General features: G+C 45.2%; 1 protein-coding gene across 3 annotated transcripts in view; it reads left to right on the top strand.

Moving 5' to 3' along the window:
- SGCG (sarcoglycan gamma) overlaps window positions 1-24,905 on the top strand; it is a 340,821-nt gene that overhangs the window by 122,571 nt on the left and 193,345 nt on the right. For 2 of the 3 annotated variants that reach the window (XM_068266950.1, XM_068266948.1), the window contains exon 1: window positions 13,409-13,544. The exons of the other annotated variant lie outside the window; for it this stretch is intronic. The gene's annotated coding sequence lies outside the window, so the exon portion shown is untranslated. Of the gene's footprint in view, window positions 1-13,408; window positions 13,545-24,905 lie in introns of those variants that run through there. 3 annotated transcript variants of the gene reach the window in all.

Raw genomic sequence — 24,905 nt, 5'->3', positions numbered from 1 at the left:
TATAGTTGCCCCCGCCAGTATAATTTCCCCCAGCCAGTATAGCTAGTATAGTTGCCCCCCGCCAGTATAGCTAGTACAGTTGCCCCCAGTAAGTATAGCTAGTATAGTTGCCCCCAGTATAGCTAGTTTAGTTGCCCCCAGTAAGTATAGCTAGTATAGTTGCCCCCAGTAAGTATAGCTAGTATAGTTGCCCCCAGCCAGTATAGTTGCCCCCAGTAAGTATAGCTAGTTTAGTTGCCCCCAGCCAGTATAGCTAGTATAGTTGCCCTCAGCCAGTATAGTTGCCCCCAGCCAGTATAGTTGCCCCCAGCCCGTATAGCTAGTATAGTTGCCCCAAGTAAGTATAGCTAGTTTAGTTGCCCCCAGTATAGCTAGTTTAGTTGCCCCCAGGAGGGTGAAAGCAGCGCTAGAAGGAGGGCTGTGGAGGCAGCAGTGGGGAGGGGGGAAATATCCCCCCCCCTTCCTCACCTGGCACCCCTCCTTCTGCCTCTCTCCCCCTCCATAGCTAACTGTCGGCAAGTGCAGGGACGGCCGGAGGCGTGCTGAGACTTACTAACTAAATCCAAGCGTGACAACGTCATGTCGTCACAGATCTCCGCCTTCAATGCCGCCCACTGTGCTTCCGCTAATCAGGAAGCACAGTGGGCGGCATTGAAGACAGAGACCTGTGACGACATGACACTGCGCTCCACGCATGGAACTCGGAAATGAGGTGAGTAAGTCTCAGCACGCTTCCGGCCGCCCCTGCACTTGCCGATAGTTAGCTATGGAGGGGGAGAGAGGCAGAAGGAGGGGTGCCAGGTGAGGGAGGGGGGGGATATTTCCCCCCTCCCCACCGCTGCCTCCACAGCCCCTCCTTCTAGTGCTGCTTTCACCCTCCTGCTGTGCTGCTGTGGGGGGTCGTGGTGACACCCCCCTGGGTGTCTGTCACCCGGTGCGCCCCGCCCCCCTGCACTCTATGGTAGGGACGCCACTGGTGCTCATCACTATCCATAACCTCCAAGTCTTTGTGAATGAGAGAGACCAGGAGCCCAATGGTGCAGTATCATCAGACAAAGAGATGTAAGCACACTTGTATATGTATTATACTCACAAGGGTGGTTTGCAAAGCATGTAACCACCATCAAGTGCCTGTAGAACTTTTGGCCCTTAGGCGCTCATGTTCATGACATGAATTTCTACAGGCACTTGCATTGACCTGAGGATGCGGGCCAAGACCCATGAAATGCTTTGTCTAGCGTGCATGAGTCAACATTCCTTTTTCCGTTAAATAATGGTTTGTCCTTCTGAGAAGGTAAGAAATTAAATTTCTCATATATACAACATCTAGTAGCATCATATCATCAAAGGTGCCTCCACCAGTGTTTTTTAGTATACTGTATGTTTTGTACATGAAGACAACTTTGTATCTGTTAGGAATTCACCTGGAGGTTCCCGCAATGCGACCGCTCCTGACGAGAGTTGCGTCGGGTCCTCCACTTCCGCATGTCAACGGCCATCCTCCGCTGGTGATGCGTGCACTGGGGATTGCTCTGCGCATACTGGTGGGCGGATGTCTCGCTCCTCTCGGCCACAGTATGGTCTGAAGCGGCGACAGAGGTAGTGTCAGCTGACAGGTTAGTCAGCTGACAGGGATTATTTAATAAATATAAAATGTGAATGCTGTCCCTGGCCGGAGTTGAACCCTGGTCTCTCACGTCAGAGGTGATACCTTTAACCAGTATGCTATAGCTAATACACAGCCAGGAGGTTTTGTTAGTCAGCTGAGTAGTTAGCCAGCTAACATGTATTGCTACCTGTGTCAGCTGATCTCTTCAGCTGACACTTAAACAGGATTATTGCCTGCGTGTGATTGGCTGCTGTGTGCATGTGGTCGACCACTGATTGGCTGCATGAAGTATTTAAACCTGCTGAGTGCTTCCTGTGATTGCCCGTGATAGCTTTGGCTGTGTGCTTTTGCTGGGTGTGATTTACTGCTTATTGATTACCTGTGAACCGACCTCTGCCTGGAATCTGACTACGCTTTGCCTGCTGCCTGAACCGACCTTCTGGCTGATCCCTGACTACTCTCTGATCTCTGCCTGGACCGATCTAGGATTGCCTGACCTTGATTTCGCCTGCTCCTTGTGTACCTCGATACTTCTGATTGTACGTGTATGACCTCGGATTGTTACTGGACTCTGCTTATCTCCTGTTAGGTTCTGGTGAGTTACATAGTTCACTCTACGTTCAGCTCCTATACCTTGCACCTACAAGGCCTGGGTGTAACCGAAGTCGAGCAGGTGTTGTTTCCTCACCTCCCGTTCAAGCGGGGACGCGCCACATAGGGTGAAGAAGGTGGTGATAGATTGGGGCATAGGAGCTGAGCTGTGAACTGATAACTTGCCAAGCCTGACATTACAGTATCTCTGAAATGGTGTAACTCGAGTCGTTTGTAAGTAGTGGGTTGTCTGAGTACATATTATCTTGGCACCGGGTAGTTTGGCGCAGAGCGAGCCGAATGCCGGCTCTCCCTGCTACAGATAAACCCCCCAGTGACGTTAAACACTATTCCCCCTCCAAGTTGTAGCAACTCGGAGGGAAATGGAAATCGGGGTCTGGTGATTGCAGGAGCCCCGAATTACAGCTACATGGGGCGTGCAGCATAGCATTGCTACTATGACGGTGCCCAGCTTTGGCGCTTCAGCTGCGCGCTGAAATGAACTGATTCGGGGTTGTCTGTTTATTCTATATTGGTTAGTAACTCCAATGTTGTATCACAGGATTCACTCCTATTAGTAGAGTTATATGCTCGGCTTGTTACAAAGACACAAAGGACCGGCATTATGGTGTATTGTACAGTATAAAAATGATGGTTATCTGCCACACCTTTGAGATGAGGCAAGAAAGTTGACAAACTGGGCAACCAGCGTTCATGTTAAGTAAAGTGGAGTAAAGAGTCCAATGGAGTGAAGAGCCCAAAGTTCTCATTGTTTTTCTGATTTTCTTTCTGCTTGCACTCTAAAGCTTGCTTGATTTTTTTTGTTATGAAGGCTTTTCCGAGCACCTGCTGCCTGTTTTTTAAGGAGCTTCTCATTTTCATTGTTCTCAGATGTACAAGAATGAACTATTTTTTTTCTCGCCGGATTCCATTAGCTGTAATTATGAACCGGGGGGTACTGTAATTATAAACTTGGGGGTATTAAAAAAGTCTTTCTCTGCAGTTTTGCAGTTGTTTGCTTTTGAACTTAAACACTGCGCAGCTTATGATTAATCGGTGGATCCCTAACTGGCTGAACTTGCTGGAAATATCTGCATGGGGCTGGCTTAATAGAGCATCCTGGTTTGCAATATACGTGAGCAGAAATTCCTGTGGCGCTCCCAGCTCTCTGGTTATAACCTTAATTGGCGGAAAAGACTTATTTTCCCCCTGGCAGGGGATAAAATAAATTTGGGCCTCATCTGGTGTTGTTATTATTGTGTTACCATTTTATCTTGTTGGGTACATTATTATCAACTTGTGCTGCACAACAAAACACACTTCTTAAAGCATGGTGTAATTAAAACGCTATACCAAGCTAACTATATAAAAAAAAATAGTAAAAAAAAAAAAGTATTTTTAAATAATAAAATTAAATGACAGCACCAATGAGGATAAAAATGATGACTTTTCTCAGATAATAACGATATGACTGAGAGGCACAATAGTACCAGCACTGAAATGCTACAGATCAGTTCATAGCAACTGAGAATAGATGAGAAAGAGACCTGGGAAGGTCCATAGTTGCATTGGACTGTACAGTGGGGAATTATGAGCTGTTCTATGAAAAGTAGCCCAAATTAACTTGACCTTATTAGTGACAAGCTTGCTAGCAGCAGCAGGTCCAAAATATGATGGAACAGTATGGGGCATAGTTAAAAAGCAGCCTGTAGAGATACCGGTATATGGATGGAATTCAACCCTAACTATTATTCTGTAATGAACTGATTTATTTAGCCAACTTTTTGTAACCATGACCTAAATGGGTCACATTAGGTTTAATTATAGTCTTAAATATTATATTAGTAAAGTTCCCCACATCCCAAAAAGATGTTAGTCTTGATAAGGCAGAGATTTTTTTAGGCGAAAATGTAGTTTTTGATATATTAGCAGAGAAGGATAGGTGATGATGAGTAAGGCCATCTACATATCAATAAAAAAAAATTACATTTTACTGATACAAACTTTTTATAATGATATATACAGCACAGACATTAGCAAGAATAGCGTATTACAGCTTTGCAAGGTAAACAAAGTACATCAATATTATTTGTCTCTTTTATGTAGGAAACAAATCAACAAGATAAGATAATATACTAAACTATATGGCCAGTTTGTGACATCAAACTGGCTCACATTGGATACTAGTACCCGTACATCTTATTAATATCACATATATTATAAAGTAGCCGAATGTGACACAATTCTCGACGCGTTTCGTGAACAAATCCCGCAGTGGTGTTCACTCCTTCAGGAGTACTATTCTCGTCTTAACACAAAGTGCAAAGTGTATGCTGGTATCCATAGTTAACAAATCAAGGGAATACAAACATCCCAGAGTGAACCTTTAATTGAGGGTCAAAGTGTTCCATGTGTCATAATATTAACAGCTGTGTTTGTATAACTGCATTGGAATCCAGCACTATGCCGTGGCTTTGTACTTGGCAGCATGATGTGGGTTCAGGGCTTCAGCATGCCTATTCTGTAATACTTACAAGACATTTGCAGCCATATGAAAAAGTATGTGCATCCTCTTTCAATCCTAAGGTTTTGTATATCTGGACACCATAAAAAAATAAAATCAGGTCTGAAAGGATACCCGAGATGACATGTGACTAGAGATGCGAGCGAACCGTTCGCCAGCGAATCTCTATGGGCCTGCACTACTTCCGGGTCGCTATGACCTGGAGTAGTACGGCTGCGCTGGGCCGACGGTGTGCGTTTTTGATGGCGCGCCTGTTGCCGGGCACTCTCTGCGCATGAGCGTGACATCACTCATGACGTCACGCACATGCGCAGAAAGTGCCCGGCCACAGGTGCGCGATCAAGGACGGGTAATAGCGACCCGGAAGTAGTACAGGGTGAGGGGTTCGCCGACATCTCTACATGTGACATGATGAGATAGACGTGGGTATGTACAGTACCTAGCACACAAATAACTATGCAGCATTCCTTTTTTTTATTTCTCTTCCTGAAAGAGTTAAACATAAGATATGTAAGTGGCAGTTCCTTGTCTGAGTCAGGACTAGGTCAGACTACAGCTTGCCCCTCGCTGATAAGAGAATACAACTATAAAACACTTTCCTAGCAGAAAATGGCTTCTGAGAGCAGGAAAGAAATAAAAAGGGTCAATAGTTAAATATTTTAAATTTTAGCTCTGGCATATTTCAATGAATGTGTCATTGAGCAAAAACAATAAAACAGTAAAAACTCGTCCCTCGCGGCCTCCATGGGTGACTTCTGTCACCCGCAATAGTGCCCGAAAGTCTGGTCAAGTTGTGCTTCATTGCGCAAGCGTGGCCCAGCTAGACACGCTCCCCCGTCACGCTCTCGCAGTAGGGAGCGCAGAACACTTTCAGAGACAGGAGCGCAACGTGGGAGCGTGCCTGGCCAGGCTGCACATGCGTGATGAAGCGCAACTCGACCAGGCGAGAAAGGGAGAGACGAGCGGCATCAAGGGGGCTTAAAGAAAATTTTCAGCCTTATTTCTTCTATCCTATAAGTTTCTATACCTGTTCTAATGTGGTCTGGATTACTGCAGCCTTTTCTTGTTGCACTGTCTCTGTAATATTTCTAATCTTCTTTACTTTGTGAAGCTTTGTAGACCCAGGGAGTAATTTGCTGCCTCTGCTGTTATAGGAAGAAGTTATGCACACCCCCTCCAAGCCCCCCTCTGCTCTCCTGTGTGCTGTGTGTATGAGTCACAGGCAAGGTCTCTGCTCACAGCCAGCCTGTCTGAGGCTCAGGGAACTGTGACCTAAGGAACAGCTGTGAGTGCAGAAAGATCAGTTCAAAGCCCAGACAAGCAGCTAAGGCAACACTGGGAGTCACATTCCAGCCGTCAATTCAGGTTTGAGAGGAGCCGAGCCACTGCAGTCAGGCACCTGCTCTGATGATGTATTTCCTGTTTGGCGGCCATCTTCATTGTTTACAAAACGATGAATAAAACAGTGATTTTATCACCAAGAAAGCAGCGGGAGTGGCGAAAATGTCACAGAGGGGGCTAGGAGAAGGCAACAAACAGGCTGGTACATTTATTTATATAAGATTTTCACAGTACAGATTCTCTTTAAGGAAGCCCGGGTAAGTATGAAACCTGAGACGCTTCTTGTCTCAGATTCTCTTTAACAAAGGCAGAAGTGGTGCATGAAAATTTAAGTATACGTTTATTAATTCAGTGGGATTTAAAGACTGCCTCCAGTGTAGTATGAAATTTAAATAAATGCAATTAAAGTCTTTTGTATAGTACCCTAATTCAGCTTGAACAGGAATGTAAATCTCCCATTCGCCAGGAAATGGCCTTTGTTGTTACCCCATCCCCGTCACAAACCCCAAGCTCTGTTGCCACAGAGGTGGTTACCTAGCAGCTACCTGAGCTGACAGGCTTACTGAATGTGAATGTACTGTTTTGTAGATAGCTTTACAGCTTAGTACTAGGCATCTTTGGCATGTATCACTTTGTTCCCCTGACGAATAACCTGTTTTTTGAGAGTTTGAAACATGTAGGGTTGTATATAGGGGGGTGTTTTGTATTTACTATGCAGTGTGAGAGGTTAGCCTAATCCCAATTGACAAAATAATGGGTTAGTCCTAACTGCTCTCTCCTCTATACTGCTTCACTATTTACATTTTTGTAAGCAGCACTACTTGTCAGTGTGCTCTCGAGTACCTTTTCATTTATTGATTAAAGGTTATGTTTTAGCCTTCATTGCATTCCTCGCATTCAAGGTTATTCAGTTTATTTCAAATTCAGGTGTGTGTAATTTATTATAACTACATGCCTGTCTACTCTCACACTGAATCCTCCCTCTTCCTGTGCCTAACCTTAACAACCCCTTGGTGCCTAACCCTAACCACTCTCTCCCCGCTGCCTAACCCTAACCCCCATGCCTAACCTTAACTACCCTCCGTCTAGCCCTAATCCCCTTGCCTAATTTTAGCTACTCCCTGCCACCATAGGTGGCAATAGTAAAAGAGACTATTAGCAGCAAGGAAGTTAAAGAGGAACTCCAGTGAAAATAATGTAATAAAAAAAAGTGCTTCCTTTTTACAATAATTATGTATAAATGGTCAGTGTTTGCCCATTGTAAAATCTTTCCTCTCCCTGATTTACATTGTGACATTTATCACAAGTTGACATTTTTACTGCTGGCAGGTTATGTCAGTGGAAGGAGATGCTGCTTGAATTTTTGACAGTTGGGAACAGCTGTAAACAGCTATTTCCCAAAATGCAATGAGGTCCACAGGCAGGAAACTGTCAGGACCATGGTGCTGACATCACATGGTGGGAGGGGTTTCACCACAGTATCAGTCATACAGATCCCCCTGATGAACCTTTTGGAAAAGGAAAAGGTAATTCTTGGTTACGGTTTCCCATTAAATTATGGTGCCCAATAAATAGTGGGCTCCTACGACACCATCATTTAAGTTCCTGATTGTGGTTTTACTATTGCCCCCTATGGCGGTGCCTTTTTTATCGGTGCTCATCCTGAGCCATTTTTATCTGCTGTGATAACTAACTGAACCCCAAATTACATGTCCAAAGAGACAAACAAGGTAATCAGTAGAGGAATATATTTGTTATATCCCCATACATTGCCTAGTGCAGGGAGAGCTTTCTCTCAGCTTCTCGCTGCTAACCACCGCCGGAACAATATGTACGAATAGTCAGGGCCTTCTCTACCAAGAATCTAGCATGTGTACAGCCTCCACAATCCTCCCAGATGCTTTGCGAGAACTCCGTAATACCAGATTGTCTTGGTCAAGCGTATTGTTCTCCACCTGACCCCTCCCATTTCAGGCTACTTTATCACTCACTGCACCTTTGCCCTCCTCACCTCCTCATGTTTGCTTGGGTTTTCTCCCACATCCCAATAAAACATACAGAAAAGTTAACTGACTTTGCCAAAATTGGCTATATGACTATGATGATCATGCGACTATGGTTAGGATCAGATTGTGAGGCCTTCTGAGGGACATTTAGTGACATGACAATATACTGTATACTGTATATAGATGTCTACAGTATATATAAGTAGCAATAATCGGAGGGTTTATTCCTGCTGTCTTATAAATTAATTGAAAACCGTGTGTTACTTGTGGCGGTGTTGTGGATTTTGTTTCAGACATCCATGTCCCTGTATCAGATACTGTGTGAGGGGCTGGGAAATCTCCTGAGGGACCAATTAGCTGAAAACTGCTCCTTGGCTTGTCCTGAGAAAGCTTTTCATTCTCTCAATTATACTGCTGCTCAGACTGCACTGTTCACACACAATCCCACTATTTAGGTGACGCAAACAATGTGCCTATACCAGTGTTGTAACCAAGGAGCTTGGGGCCCCACTACGAGTTTTACATAAGGCCCCAAGCACTTTATTAATATGGAGCCCTAAAACATACCAAGGACAGCTGCAGTGTCAGAAAGGTGTAAACAGAAACAGTGCTTAATGTTTACAATAGTTATTCATATGATTTAGTAAGTGTTTGCCCATTGTAAGATCTTTCCTCTCCCTGATTTATTCTTTATTCATTATGAAATTTATGACAGGTGGTGACGTCTTTACTGCTGACAGGTGATCTCTGTGGAAGGAGATGCTGCTTTTTTGGCAGATGGAAACAGCTGTTATTTCCCACAATGCAACAAGGCTCCCGCACAGTGTGATGTCAGTACCTAGGTGCTGACATCACACTGTGGGAGAGGTTTCACCGCGATATCAGCCACACAGTGCCCTCTGATGATTAGAGAAAAGGTAGAGAATTCTCATAGGAGAACAGGTTCAAAGAAGCATTTCACCTTACTCATAGATAGCTTGATTCACTAACCAGTGCTAAGCCGGCTAGTGAGCCTAAAGACATAATGGGCGCAAACAACGGAGTTAAGTGGTTTGCGCCCATACATCAGAGATGCGCCGTTTCTGGGGCACCCGATGCGCTGTTTTCGTTGCAACGGGTGCAACAGTATTACCGGCTGCGTGCGCACTGCCCTGGGCCAGCAAAGCTACTTAGTGCCCGCAAAGCTACTTTTCAGGCACTAAGCGGCTGTTCACTCCGGTGCTATCATTAGCGCCGGTTAGTGAATCAAGCCCCATGTTGTGATGTTGAGTAAAACTTAAATAAAAAAAGAATGTGGTTTGCAAATTGTTTAAAACCCAACAATTTAAATCTCAACAATTTTTGTTTAACTAAAAATAGTGCAAAGACAAAACTGATTTGTTCAAACTGATTTTTTGTTCTAATGTAACCCATTTACAGCTTCAATAGAGTTATCTCGCTTGAGATAGTGCACTGCTTTTGTCCTCAATGTGTTCTGCTGTAAATTCTTGGAATGCTTTGCTGTCTCTCTGGTACAAGAGGCTATAGAAACTGTAAGCAGAAGTCCTCTGCTATTGTCTCACACTGCCCCCTAGTGACAAGTGGTCATAAATACACATTACAGCAGTACTATTAAGTAGCAAGGAAATGTAACACATAAGAAATAAAAAAGCATCTAAATAAATTGGCTGCTAAAGGGCTAATAACAAAATAGTTTGCCATTTCAAAATAGATGTTGGCATTACTGTGTCGTCCCTATTATCCTGCACAGGAGGGGTGATAGATATCTGTTCTAAAAGGTTGTTTTTTTTAAAGATATACATATGCACAGGAGATACTGGTTGCTAGCAGCCTCTAAGGATTGGCGACCCCCGATGGGTCGGTGTCTTCTACGCATTCACAGACGTGCCCCCGCCCACACGAGAACCCATCCACATCACCATTAGCATACTGCGCCTGCACTTCGGAAATCCTAAGTGTTTTAAACTGCTCCCAATAGTTTATAGAATACTGTAACATTTAACAACAAAAATATGTAAAACAAAAAACTGTATTGTATATTTTGTCCATGAAGACAACTTTGTTTGTATCTCTGAAATGTTGTAACACAAGTTGGTTTTAAAGAGGAACTCCAGTGATGAAAATAATGTAATGAAGAAGTGCTTCATTTTTACAATAATTATTTATAAATGATTTAGTCTGTGTTTGCCCATTGTAAAATCTTTCCTCTCCCTGATTTACATTCTGACATTTATCACATGGTGACATTTTTACTGCTGCAAGGTGATATCTGTGGAAAGAGATGAATGATGCATTTTGGCAGTTGGGAACAGCTGTTATTTCCCACAATGCAACAAGGCTCCTACAGTGTTATGTCAGTACCATGGTCCTGACATCACACTGTGGGAGGGGTTTCACCATAATATCAGCCATACAGAGCCTCCTGATGATCCGTTTGAGAAAAGGTAACGTTTTCTCATGGAAAAGTGGGTATCGGCTACTGATTGGGATGAAGTTCAATCTTTGGTTGCGATTTCTCTTTAAGTTTAGTTTCTACTAAAAACTAATACATTATGAAAATTGGTACACTAATAGTTAACCTTTCCATAAAGCATTGCTTTTATTATTCTGCAATATTTTTGTGTTCCTGGATCTGTTCTTTTCTGTCTTTCTGTTTTTTAGATTTCAAACTTCCATTCGTTTCCACCCACACACACACAGATACACACTCAGCCACGCTCCTCTGGTTACACTCGGCTATGTGCAGAAAGTATGTACAATGTGACAGTGTGGGCACATCCACAATTACAATCTGAAGAGCAGAGTACACATTTCAACCAGTCATTACCCAAGATGCCAGAAATATAGATGACTAAACCGGCTAATGCAGACCAGACGTCCTGCTCAGTCTGCTATAGCTCCAGAGCCGAACTGAAATCTAACATGTGGCTCTCAGCCAGTTATGGAAGAACAGCACTTTATTCTTTATAATGTTAGGCTGTTTAAATTATTAAGAGAATTAGCACAGCTTTCATTAGCTTTGTGTTTATGCAAATTTAATTCTGCAGCTAGTTTCTGTAAAAAAAACAAAAACAAAAAAACCCCAAAATGCTCCCAAGTAGTTGCTAATGTTTGCTACAGCGATTTCTGGAGCGAGTTGTCCAGCGATTGGAAGCGCTGCACAATCTACTGCTGGCGATTGTACAGTGCTTCCGATTTGCATTATTTTTTCTTTTTATCTATCCTGTTAATAAAGTTTAAAATATTTATCAGGTCTCCCCAGGTTAATTTCTGCAGGCTTCTGGGACGTAGCCCCACCCCCTAGCACAAGCAGTCATAGCCACTTCTCTATCTCCAAATGCAAAAGCTTTGATGACCTCTTGTGCTAGGAGGTGTGGCTACATGCCAGAAGCCGGACCTCCAAATAGTTTAAATGTTATTCAAGCATAAAACTCGCACACAAAATTGCTGCAAAATCGCTTTTAAAAAGCAACTCAAAAGCGATTTTGCAGCACTCCTATGTCTTGCATTAGAGTGAAATACCTCCAGAAAATGCTGCACTTTGGGATGGGTGAAATTACTATTGCTCCTGTAGGTTCAGTTCATTATTATTGACTTTCATAAGTATAGCACTTTTTGGGATCGCCACCGATCATCGTCAAACCTGGTTTCAGCATCAGAAATGCTTCTTACGTCTACAGGTGAAACTTGAAAAATTAGAGTATTGTGCAAAAGTTCATTTATTTCAGTAGTTCAATTAAATGTGGAAACTAATATATGAAATAGAATCATTACATACAAAGCAAGATATTCCAAGCCTTTATTTGTTATAATTTTGAAATGTATGGCTTACAGCTTATGTGAACCCCAAAATCAGAATCTTGGACCATTAGAACATTGTGAAAATGCTGATGTCACATCTCGGTCACATATCAGCTGAGTTTGAAAAAAAAAAAAAAGAATATTGTGAAAACGTTCAATATTCTAGGCTCAATGTGTCAGACTCTAATCAGCTAATTCATCCAAAACACCTGCAAAGGGTTCCTTTTTCATATATTATTTTCACCTTTTAAGTAGAACTACAAATAAATGGACTTTTACACAATATTCAAATTTTTTGAGTTTCACCTGTATATATTATATATATATTTATATTTAAGTATTTAAATAGCAACGACATATTACGCAGCGCTGTACAGAGTATATTGTCTTGTCACTAACTGTCCCTCAGAGGGGCTCACAATCTAGTCCCTATCATACTCACATGTCCAGGGCCGTGTCTAGTAACAATGGGGCTCCCTAGCCAAACTAACCCCGGGCCCCCCAATAGCCATCCTCCCAATCAAAAATCGGCAGTAGGGACCCTTTGTTGCAGCCAAGTTTCCACCGAAGGCCCCTAAGGCACAGGCTGACACCACCTGCCTCACCTGAAGACTCTGCAGGGGCACCGGGGAACAACAGTTAAGTTGGGAGAGATACAATGGGGGCCCCTACAGGATCTGGGGCCCTAGGGCAATTGCCCCCTTTGCCTCTATGGTAGCGCCGGCCCTGCACATGTCTATGTATGTATTGTGTAGTACATGTATCATAGTCTAGGGCCAATTTAGGGGGAAGCCAATTAACTTATCTGTGTTTTGGGGATGTGGGAGGAAACCGGAGTGCCGGAAGGAAATCCAAACAGACACGGGGAGAACATACAAACTCCTTGCAGATGTTGGCCTGGCTGGGAATCGAACTGGGGACCCAGTGCTGCTAGGCTATGATGTCACGCAGCCTTCTACCCTAGAGCATTTAGAAGCAGAGCACACAGAAAAAAAACTCCTACAGTGATCTACTGTGTCATCAGTAACTATGCCAGCGTCTCTTATAAATGTAAGACTGTGAATCGGAGTAAGGTAAGATTTTACATTCAGCAAGCATTGAATAAATATTTTAAAAGTAAACATTAAAAAAAAATGTATTCACTAAGTTATACAGTAAAGTTCCTGTCCTGGCAAAACTTTTATTAAGCCCCACCCTCCTCCTTACTATACCATCAGTGATTACACAAAAGCTTAGGCAGTTCAAGACTGTATTCGTATTCTGTAAAATTAGCGTGTTTGGCAGGAGGGGGTGCAGGTTTAGAAAAGTTGCGCATGGTGAGAGCTTGAAGTGAAATTTTGAGTTAATAAAACTCAAAATCTGAATCTGTGCTTTTGTTATTTTCTGTCTGTGTTTTTTTTGTCTTTGTTTTTTGGATTAAGTACTAGGGAGCCAGCAGCAAAAAGAGAAAGTAAAATTAGCTGGGTGTCTGCAGTGAGCTGGAATGTACAATACAGCCAAGCATGTGAGCGTATTCTGCCTCTCTGATATTTGGCCAGTCCAAAAATATCCTCCACTCCCAGGCTGTAGGCGGTGGAGATCTCCGAGACACAGTCTCAGGCTGTAATAAACTTGAGAAAACTTTTTTTTTCTACAAAATTTGGAGGACCCTGTGGTCCAGACAGAGCCAAAGGTCAGTTTTCTTTATATTGTCTGAATTTAACGGCGATGCCCTGGATGTTCTATACTTCTTTTTGACTTCTGTTATTAAAGTTGGTTCTGCCTTTATTGCTGTTTCAGTTTGCAGAGGTTTGATGTGTTTGCAATGATCTGCTGAGTATATTGTGTTTTGTACAACATCTCCGACTGTCTGATTATATTGTGATTTATATACTGACCAATTTCTACCGTTATTTGCTAAAATTAGAGTGAATGGAAGTTGTGTGTGTTTTGGCAGTCATAGTATTGTTTCCAGGGAAGGCTCAGCAGTGGGGATGCCCCTGTCTGGGCTAAAATACAGTTGTATTTTTATTAATGTATATATGGTTTAAATTCTGTGTTTTTTTGTAAGTTTTGAATAATTTATTATAGTCAATACTAAAGAAGATTTTTTTTAAGATGTGTGTAACGGTTAGTGTCAGCTGGTGACAGGATTCTGATTATTTGGTGATCTGCAGTATCACCAATAATACAGAAACTATATCTGATTATGTGGTGATCTGCAGAATCACCAATAATGCAGACATAGTAACAGAACTGTCAGTACTTTAATCAGAGTGATCACACGTGTTTAGGTGCACAGTAACTCAGGAGCACTCCCAAGTGGTAGCCCCTGGCTGTGGGACTATCACCAGAACAGGAGAGGTCATACAGGCAGGGTCGGTAACTGATCGGTCAGTCAGCAGTACAAAATCGGCAAACAGTACGTAGTCAGAGGATAGCTAAGGTCGGCAGCAATCAGATATGCGGAGGTACAGAATCAGAAGGCAAGAGCAGAGTCGAGGTCGGGCCGAGGTCGGCAACTAGACAGATAGACAGACTACAGAATCGTGAAGCAAAGGGTAGTCGAGAGTTCAGGCAAGGTTCATACACACAGAGACAATAATATCAATTATAGTTATAGCTATCAAAAAATTCCTATCTTGTTTGAAATCCCCGGTTTCCTCCCGGATCAAAGCACACCGGAACTATCTAAGGTCTGAGAGCTTAACCGCAAAGTTTCAGCAACAGCAGACATTGTTGAACTGACAGCCCGGGACATAAATGCAAGGGTAATCCCCGCAGTTCCGCCCACACCTCTCAACCAATCAGGCGACAGAGGTCAGTTCCCATGCGCCAGCTGACCGGCCGGTCAGCTGACCTTTCTCCTCAGCGCATAAAGGTCCTGTCTCTGTGTGCGCGCGTGCGCCCTTCTGCTGAGATGCGCCCTGGAGAGACCTGACCTGGTGGGAAGCGGTGCCGAGGATCCATCTGCGCTGCTCCACACCGCTCTCGATGTCCCCAGTCATCCTCTGCAGCTGGTGTAGCCTCCATTCACCGGCAGAGAAAATCCAAGATGGCCGCGACCCGGAAGAACTTCCAGGGTTATGGCTCGGATCCCGATTGGAGGATGCCAGCGGAGGCAAGGACCAAGGTGACGATGCGGGGGGAGCGAGGGATGGAAGAGGCGGGGAGAAGAATGATTGATTTATGGAAGGTAAACAGGAGGCTAGCGGCACTAGAAGGACACAGAGGCAGGTTATTCAGCAGAGAACATGCCTCTGTATCCTATAATGTTTTAAAAAAATCTGCCTCGGGTACTCTTTAAAGAGGAAATTTAGAGAAAAGGGAAAAAAATCAATACATTGCAAAGTGAAAAGTTAAAAAATAGAAGAGAGATCATGTCATAAGACGACAGCCTGACCGCATTCAGCAAGCGGAACGCGGAAGTTTGTCCGCGTCCGCATCAGCGGCACCATCCACCGCAGGGTCACACGCGGAACGCGGAGAAACGTCCGCATCAGCGGTGCGATTCACCGTTCAGTCACAGGCCTCTCGGCGTACTTTACGTCGAGGCTGTGGTCCGGTTCTTCCCTCACAGGCCTCAGGGCCTGTTACACACCAAAGCTATCCTCAATCCAGTCTGGACCCCGTAGGGGCTGCGCGCGTGTGCAATAGAGCCTTTTATACTCTTAGAAGGAGAGTCAGATGACCAGCTGGTCAGCTGACCTCAGCAAGGTCCTTGAGCTGTGCTGCAAGGTCCTTGAGCTGTGCTGTGATTGGCTGATTGGCTGGGCGGGCTGTTGGAGCCCAGCACAGTATAAAGCAGGCATTCTGTCAGTTGCAAGTTGTCTGCAGTAAGCGTTACTTTGTGATAGCCCTCAGACCTTAGCTAGATCCGAGAGAGACAGTCCTAGCTGGAGCAAGGCTCCTGTCTCTCATCAGTCAGTCTTTGTTGTTTTCCTGATTGTTGTATATCTGTATGTGACCTGATCTCTGTTATAGTCAGCCAGTCAGTTGATCTTATAGTCAGCCAGATAGCGATCTGACAGTCAGTACCATCGTGGGCCAAGTACGGCTTGCCGTAACTAGCCCACAACAGTCAGATTTGTTATTTTCCTGATCTGCGACATATATTGGTTTGTGTCAATATATTCGCAAGCACTATTGTTATCTGTGCCATTTTCTGATCTCCCGCTGCCGAACCTCTGCTTGTCTATTTCACTACGAGTTCGGCTTTTCTGACTTTGTACCTCCACCTATCTGATTTCCGTTACTGACCTTGGCTAGATTTCTGACTCTGCTCTTTGTTTCACGATTCGGTACCTCACAGCCAGTTGTTACCGAACCATTTCCGTTTGACTTTGCCCCCTTAGGTGGTTCTCCCACTAAAGGGTTAATTCTGCTGAATCCCTCCTTGCGGAGGTCTCAGTGGTTCCCCAGTATACCATTGCTGCTGGGGAACGCGATTCTAGCGTTACGTCATCTAGTCGCAGAATCGCACACACTGCGTTTCTCTTTTAGAGGTAGCCAGTCCTCTTAAAGATATCAGTGTGGTGGGTTTTCCACTGTCTTTATACCCGGTATCCAGAGTTACGTATAAATATCCGCATTATTGGTGATTCCGCAGATTGCCACATAATCGGATATATCAGCATTGTTGGTGATACTGCGGATCACCAATAATCTGAATACTCTGAGTGTGCACCAAACACCACACATTGTTACAGTACTGCAGACCCGTAAATGAATATGGAAGGTCTGGTGGAACAGTTGAATATGCTGTCAGCCACTATTGGTGAACTGTCCAAAACTGTGACTGTACAGCAAGCTCAGATCTCCCAGCTTACAGAAAGAATTAATGCCCTTTCTCCACCAGTGGTTCAACCTTTCCCTCACACAGTATAGCCCAAGATGCCCCTTCCAGAAAAATTTTCTGGCTCGCGGGCCGACTTTAGTAACTTCAGAAATCGCTGTTTAGCATATTTCCAGATGAAACCTGTGTCGACCGGTTCAGAGGCACAGAGGGTTACTCTGATTAAGACCCTCTTACAGGGAGATTCCCAGACCTGGGCATTTAGCCTTCCCGAAGGTCATACTGCCTTATCATCGGTGTCTGAATTCTTTAAATTAAAGCGATGGCCATTATCTACGATGATCCCGACATCGCCGGCACAGCCGAACGCAAGCTCAGGGAACTTAAACAAGGTAGTCGTATGGTTGAGGAGTATGCGGCAGAGTTCAGGAAGTGGGCAGTCTCAGTGAGGTGGGATCAATTCACACTATTAGACACGTTTATGAATGGGTTATCTGATTCCATCTCTGATGTCATCATAAGCCACCCTGAACCGAAAGATTTAGATGAGGCCATATCACTGTCCGTTAAAATTGATAGACGTATTCGTTATCATAAGAGGGGCAGATCCTCAGTACTCGCCAGGGTGTCCCATGCGGTTAGTCCTCCTAAGGTCCCGGAGGAAGAACCGATGCAATTGGGGCACGGCCATCTGACAAGTTCTGAGAGAGCTAGGAGGATGAAAGAGGGGCTATGCCTATACTGTGGGGAGAAGGGTCACCGAGTGCAGAAGTGCAGCAAGAGGGCGGGAAACTTCTCCGCTTAGGGCTGGTTGGAGGTACCACCCTAAGCGAACAAACCCTACGTCCATATCAGAGTAAGATCTTGCTGCCTTGTTCCCTTCAATGGGAGAATCAAGTTTGTCACACTTCTGCATTCATCGACTCGGGCTTTGCCGCCAATTTCATAGATCGTGATCTAGCTTTGAAGTTTAATATCCCCATTCTCCCCATTCAGAAGCACATCTATGTCACCGCAATCGATGACTCCCCACTGCAAGACAAGTCACCTCTTTCTCAAACTCCATTTCTCACCCTCCAGATTGGGGTCCTTCACACTGAAAACATTCAGTTCTTTGTTTTAAAGATGGCCACCTCGTCAGTCATCCTGGGTCTCCCTTGGTTGAGGAAGCATTCTCCCCAGATAAATTGGAGGGAGGGACAATTGTCTGCATGGTCACACTATTGTCAGGAGAATTGTTTAGGGTCCGTATCAGTCTGTTCCTCTGAGGTCCACGTTGAAGGGGTTCCACCTCAGTATTCTGAATTCAGTGACGTGTTTTGTGCCTGGTCTGCAGACAGGTTGCCTCCCCATAGACCCTATGACTGTCCTGTTGAGCTGAGACCAGGTACTATGCCCCCTCGGGGATGGTTGTACAATCTTTCTGGTCCCGAGAAGATCGCGATGAAGGATTATATCAGGGAGAACTTGGAGAAGGGGTTTATCCGTCCTACCAAGTCCCCTGCGGGAGCGGGGTTCTTCTTTGTTAAGAAGAAAGATGGTGGTCTTCGCCCGTGTATAGATTATAGACAACTTAACAAGATCACCATTAAAAAGCGTTACCCTCTCCTACTCATCGACGATCTATTCTCACAGATTACGGATGCCTGTGTTTTTTCCAAGTTGGATCTGAGGGGGGCATACAACCTTATTCGTATCCGAGAGGGCGACGAGTGGAAGACCGCGTTTAATACACCTGACGGTCATTACGAGTACCTCGTTATGCCCTTCGGGATATGCAATGCTCCAGCAGTTTTTCAGGAGTTCGTCAATGATATCTTTAGAGATGTATCAGGCAGATTCTTAGTGGTTTATCTTGACAACATTTTAATTTTTTCAAAAGACTTGCAGCAGCATAGGCAGCATGTTAGGTTCGTCCTCCAAAAACTACGTGAGAACCAATTGTACGCCAAGTTGGAGAAATGTATTTTCGAAGTCAGGGAGGTAGTCTTTCTGGGATACATTATCTCCACATCTGGGTTGGCAATGGATCCTAGTAAGGTCGCAGCAGTCCTGGAGTGGCCACAGCCTTCAGGCCTCAAGGCACTGCAGAGGTTTTTGGGATTTGCCAACTATTACAGGAGGTTCATTAAGGGGTACTCTTCGGTGGTGGCTCCTATGACTCAGTTGACAAAAAAGGGGGCTAATGCTAGTAACTGGCCATCTGAAGCAGTTAAGGCCTTTGAGTTGTTGAAAGCAGCCTTCTGTTCCGCTCCCATCTTGCGTCATCCTGACGTCACCCGCCCCTTCATTGTGGAGGTGGATGCGTCCGATGTTGGAGTCGGCGCAGTTTTATCGCAGGCTTTTGGCCCGGATGGTAAGGTCCATCCGTGTGCATACTTTTCAAGGAGGTTTGCACCCGCGGAGAAAAATTATGATGTGGGGAATCGAGAGCTGTTGGCCATCAAGCTGGCACTGGAGGAGTGGCGCCATTGGTTGGAAGGGGCAGAGTTCCCTTTTACAGTGTATACGGATCACAGAAATCTCGAATACATCGAGAAAGCCAAGAGGTTAACGCCCAGACAGGCCAGATGGGCGCTTTTCTTTTCTCGTTTTGATTTTGTGATCACGTACAGGCCAGGTGACAAGAACGTTAAAGCGGATGCCTTGTCTAGGTGCTTTGAGCCTGAGTCTGCCCCATCTGCTACTCCCACTAATATCCTCCCTGAAAAGTACTTTCTGGCAGCTACTGAGATCTCGGAGGATCTTTTCACGGTGCTTTCGGCATGTCAGGCTAATGTTCCTAAGGGGAAACCCGAGGGTCTCCTGTATGTTCCCATTCGCTTCCGAGAGCAAGTGCTACGTATGTTTCATGAACACAAGAATGTGGGACACCCGGGCATTGCCCGTACTCAGGAACTGTTGAGTAGGGCTGTCTGGTGGCCTTCTTTCATGTCCGACTGTGAGGAGTTTGTCAAGTCCTGTTCTGTCTGTGCCAGGTGCAAACCCTCCAGGAAGGCTCCAGCCGGGTTTCTCCAACCCCTGCCTTCTCCACAGGTTCCATGGTCCCACATTTCCATGGACTTTGTGGGTGAACTGCCTGAATCTGACGGTAAGATCGTCATCTGGGTCGTAACTGACAGGTTCAGTAAGATGGCACATTTTGTTGCTCTGCCCGGGTTGCCTTCTGCTCAGGATTTGGCAGAACTATTCGTGCATAACATCTTTAAGGTTCATGGAATTCCTGTGGATGTGGTTTCAGACCGAGGGGTACAGTTTGTATCAAAGTTCTGGAGGTCCTTTTGCAAAGATTTGGGCATCTCCCTGTCTTTTTCATCTGGCTACCATCCTCCGACCAATGGGCAGACAGAGAGAATCAACCAATCCCTTGAACAGTTCTTGAGATGTTATGTGGCGGAGGCGTAACATCTGTGGGTTAAATTCTTGCCATTTGCTGAATTCGCTCACAATAATCTCAGGAACACATCTTCCGGATATTCTCCATTTCAGGTCGTTTACGGTAGATCACCCAAATTCTCGTCACTTCCGGTCAGGGAGTCACCTCTTCCGGCTCTCCAGGAGTGGCAAGAGACCTTCAAGAAAATTTGGGAGAATGTCAGGGACAATCTGAATAAGGCCTTTAAGATCCAGAAAAAGTATGCAGACAAGAGACGTTCCATTGAATGAAACTTTGTTCCGGGGGATTTTGTTTGGGTATCCACCAAACATATCTCTCTCAAACAGCCATCGGCAAAACTGGGTCCCCGATTTATTGGGCCTTTCCCTGTGGAAAGAAAGATTAATGACGTGACGTACAGGGTGAAACTACCTGCCAGTCTGAGATGTGGCAGGACATACCATGTCTCCCTATTGAAACCTGCTGTTAGGGTAGACTCGGCTCCCCCTTCTCCTGTGGTGGTCGATGGGGAACTGGAATATGAGGTTCAGGATATCCTGGATTCTCGCATTGTACGCAATAAAGTTCAGTATCTGGTACACTGGAAGGGGTATGGACCAGAGGAAAGATCATGGGTTCCCCTTCGAGATCTGCACGCCAAGGAGATAAGAAAGAAGTTTCATGAGTCACATCCCGGGAAACCTGGTGAGGCATGTCCGGAGGCCACACTTGAAAGGGGGGGTACTGTCATAAGACGACAGTCTGACCGCATTCAGCAAGCGGAACGCGGAAGTTTGTCCGTGTCCGCATCAGCGGCACCATCCACCGCAGGGTCGCACGCGGAACGCGGAGAAACGTCCGCTTTTAGCGGTGCGATTCACCGTTCAGTTACAGGCCTCTCGGCGTACTTTACGTCAAGGCTGTGGTCCGGTTCTTCCCTCACAGGCCTCAGGGCCTGTTACACACCAAAGCTATCCTCAATCCAGTCTGGACCCCGTAGGGGCTGCGCGCGTGTGCAATAGAGCCTTTTATACTCTTAGAAGGAGAGTCAGATGACCTGCTGGTCAGCTGACCTCAGCAAGGTCCTTGAGCTGTGCTGCAAGGTCCTTGAGCTGTGCTGTGATTGGCTGATTGGCTGGGCGGGCTGTTGGAGCTCAGCACAGTATAAAGCAGGCATTCTGGCAGTTGCAAGTTGTCTGCAGTAAGCGTTACTTTGTGATAGCCCTCAGACCTTAGCTAGATCCGAGAGAGACAGTCCTAGCTGGAGCAAGGCTCCTGTCTCTCATCAGTCAGTCTTTGTTGTTTTCCTGATTGTTGTATATCTGTATGTGACCTGATCTCTGTTATAGTCAGCCAGTCAGTTGATCTTATAGTCAGCCAGATAGCGATCTGACAGTCAGTACCATCGTGGGCCAAGGGCGGCTTGCCGTAACTAGCCCACAACAGTCAGATTTGTTATTTTCCTGATCTGCGACATATATTGGTTTGTGCCAATATATTCGCAAGCACTATTGTTATCTGTGCCATTTTCTGATCTCCCGCTGCCAAACCTCTGCTTGTCTATTTCACTACGAGTTCGGCTTTTCTGACTTTGTACCTCCACCTATCTGATTTCCGTTACTGACCTTGGCTAGATTTCTGACTCTGCTCTTTGTTTCACGATTCGGTACCTCGCAGCCAGTTGTTACCGACCATTTCCGTTTGACTTTGCCCCCTTAGGTGGTTCTCCCACTAAAGGGTTAATTCTGCTGAATCCCTCCTTGTGGAGGTCTCAGTGGTTCCCCTGTATACCATTGCTGCTGGGGAACGCGATTCTAGCGTTACGTCATCTAGTCGCAGAATCGCACACACTGCGTTTCTCTTTTAGAGGTAGCCAGTCCTCTTAAAGATATCAGTGTGGTGGGGTTTCCACTGTCTTTATACCCGGTATCCAGAGTTACGTATAAATATCCGCATTATTGGTGATTCCGCAGATTGCCACATAATCGGATATATCAGCATTATTGGTGATACTGCGGATCACCAATAATCTGAATACTCTGAGTGTGCACCAAACACCACACATTGTTACAGATCAAGAAATGTTTGATATTCGCCATGTAATTTGTTCATGTTGTTTGATCCACAATGAGCCTGCAGGTCATCATCTTTACTGCTGGCAGACAAGGAAAAAAAATAGACAGCACCAACTGGTTACTTGGCAGGTGGAAACAGATGTCATTTCCCACAATGCATTGAGGTTCACAGACTGGAAATTGTCAGGACCTAGATCCTGACATCACACTGTGGGAGGGTTTTCACCACAATATTAGCTACACAACCCCCCCCCCCCTCCCCCTAAACTATTAGAGAAAAGGTAAAGATTTCACATGGGAAAGAGGGTATCAGCTACTGATTGAGATGAAATTCAATCCTTGGTTACAGTTCCTCTTTACTGCTCTTGAGAGGGACATTTTAAGGAAGACTGTGCTCATAGGGCCATATGTCATTGACTTTTTGTTTTGAGTTTTCTCCTAGGTGATATTTTCAGACTAGCAATGAAGTGCCTTTTAACCACCTTACGACTGCCTAATGCCGATAGGAATCAAGTCCTGGAGGCGGAGATTAGCAGGGAACGATTGCGCACATGCTCTGTGATCAACCTGCTAGCCGCAATCGTGGCTAGCAGGCTGTTAGTAAACGAAAGGTGGGAAAAAAAACTTTATTTACACTCAGGACACTCGGCTGTCCCTCAGAGCGGCTCGCATTGAAAGCCCTCTCATAGGCTAATGCCTCTGAGAGGCGGGGAAGAGGATGGATCGCCGTCCTATGTCAATTTAGGATGGGAAGGGAGGAGGGAAAATGCTTTTTTTTTTAATTAAAGAAACAAACAAACGATTGCAGCAGCGATCAGAGACCTCCAAAAGAATGTCTTATAAAGGACAAGAAAAGGAGGTAAGACTCATTTGTGTGATAAGCAAACTGTCAAAGCTGCACAGCACTAATTTGTGAAAAATGGCCTGGTCACTAGAGGGATGTAAGCCTGTGGTCCTGAAGTGGTTAAGCCACCAGCAAGCAAGAAAATGCTCAGAATAATTTTGACAGCACTATTTCCCCTACTTTTTAGTACGTTTTTCAATTGCAGAGTACAGTTGTTAAACAGAAGAGGAAAAATTATCTCCTAGGAGAAAACTTTGGAGAAAAAGTGAATTGCTTATGGCCCGTAAAGTGTAGTTATTAAAAATTCCACTGTTAGCCTCACCCAGACCACTGATATCTGACCCCTGTCCCTTTGGATCACACTGTCCTCAGTACCTGTAGTTATGGACAACGAGCCAGGTGTTTACACCCAATGCCACCTTTCCTTCCTAACTGCAGAGTCTACTTTCTGAAATGAAATTAGACCAACTCTCCACTGAAATTGTTTCCAAGTTAACAGCTCATCCTAGAGGACGGAAGGACTAGTGGTCCTAGATGTCTTACTTATGTCTCTTACTGAAGCAAAGGGCCTCAATAAATGCCTTGCCTATCTCGGTCCATAAAGTCCTTGCATTATTTGTTTCCTCTTCCACACTTCTTCTACAAGTTGATTTTGGTCTCCCTTTTTTCTTCTACCTCAGATATTCCACCTTAAGCCAACTTTCTTAAAGGCATTGTTCTAGCAAAGAATGTTGCCAATCCATATCCATTTTCTTCATTTGATTTGTAAATCTACTGATTCTCCTTTGGCTCCCTCCCACAACTTTTTGGTGGAAATTATATTTGGCCACCAGATATTAAGGACATTTCTAACCTTTTGCCGGCCGCGTCATGCCGATGGGCGTAGCCGCGGTGGCAGCCCCAGGACCGCCTAATGGCAATTGGCGTAAAGTCCTGGGGCTCTGTTTTGCAGGAGATCGCACGCAGGCTGCGCGCTCATCTCCTGCTTGGTGGGCGGAGCCGAGCTCCGCCTTCAGTCTCCGAGCGGCCATCGCCGCTCGGAAGACTGTTACACGGTGAAACTGCCGTGTGTTTACTTGTACAGCGCTGCGATCAGCAGCAGCGCTGTACTGGGGGCAGCCGTGTGACACGGCTGTCCCCCTGGGGGACAAGAGAGCGATCGGCTGTCATAGGCAGAAGCCTATGACAGCCGATCGCCGTGATTGGCCGGCTGGGGGGAGGGAGGGCATTTGGTTAAAAAAAAAATAGTAATAAATATAAAAAACACAAATAAATATTTATTTAAAAAAAAATAAACACAGGGGGGACGATCAGACCCCACCAACAGAGAGCTCTGTTGGTGGGGAGAAAAGTGGGGGGGGGGGTATCATTTGTGTGCAGAGTTGTACAGCCCTGCAGCTTGGCCTTAAAGCTGCAGTGGCCAATTAAACAGAAAATAGCCTGGTCACTTGGGGGGTTTAACACCATGGTCCTCAAGAGGCTAAGGCAGTAATTGGAGGTTTCTTGTTATCTTTGTTGTATCCCTCCATATCTCACTGCCATACAGGAGGACTGTGGTCACGTTGCTCTGGATTGGAATATCCTGAGTTTTGATTTTTTTTTTTTAAGATGATATCGTGATATTGGATGCATTTGTTCAAAGGCTTCATTTGCCTTCCTGATGTTGTTTTTAACATTAAATCTGGCATCACCATCCACTGCCACCAGGCTGTCCAGATACTGAAACTCTGTTACAGTTTCAATGTGTTTTCCACATATTTAAAACTTCCTTTTAAGCCTCATACACACGGGCTACAACTGTCGCCGCAACCACGTGGCACACGCGTGTTGCGGCAACAGGTCGCCTGTGTGTATGAGACGCGTGCCACGAACCATCGCTTGTCAGAGCTGTCGACAGGCGATTGACTTGGCCAACCGCCAGCAACAGCTGTCACCGCAACTTCGCCGCAACTGTCGCTAGTCCG

This window comes from Hyperolius riggenbachi, chromosome 2 (assembly GCF_040937935.1).
Source record: "Hyperolius riggenbachi isolate aHypRig1 chromosome 2, aHypRig1.pri, whole genome shotgun sequence".
NCBI classification, from domain to species: domain Eukaryota; kingdom Metazoa; phylum Chordata; class Amphibia; order Anura; family Hyperoliidae; genus Hyperolius; species Hyperolius riggenbachi.
The sequence above is the reverse complement of the archived record's forward strand: the minus strand, read 5'-3'. Positions and strand labels throughout refer to the sequence as shown.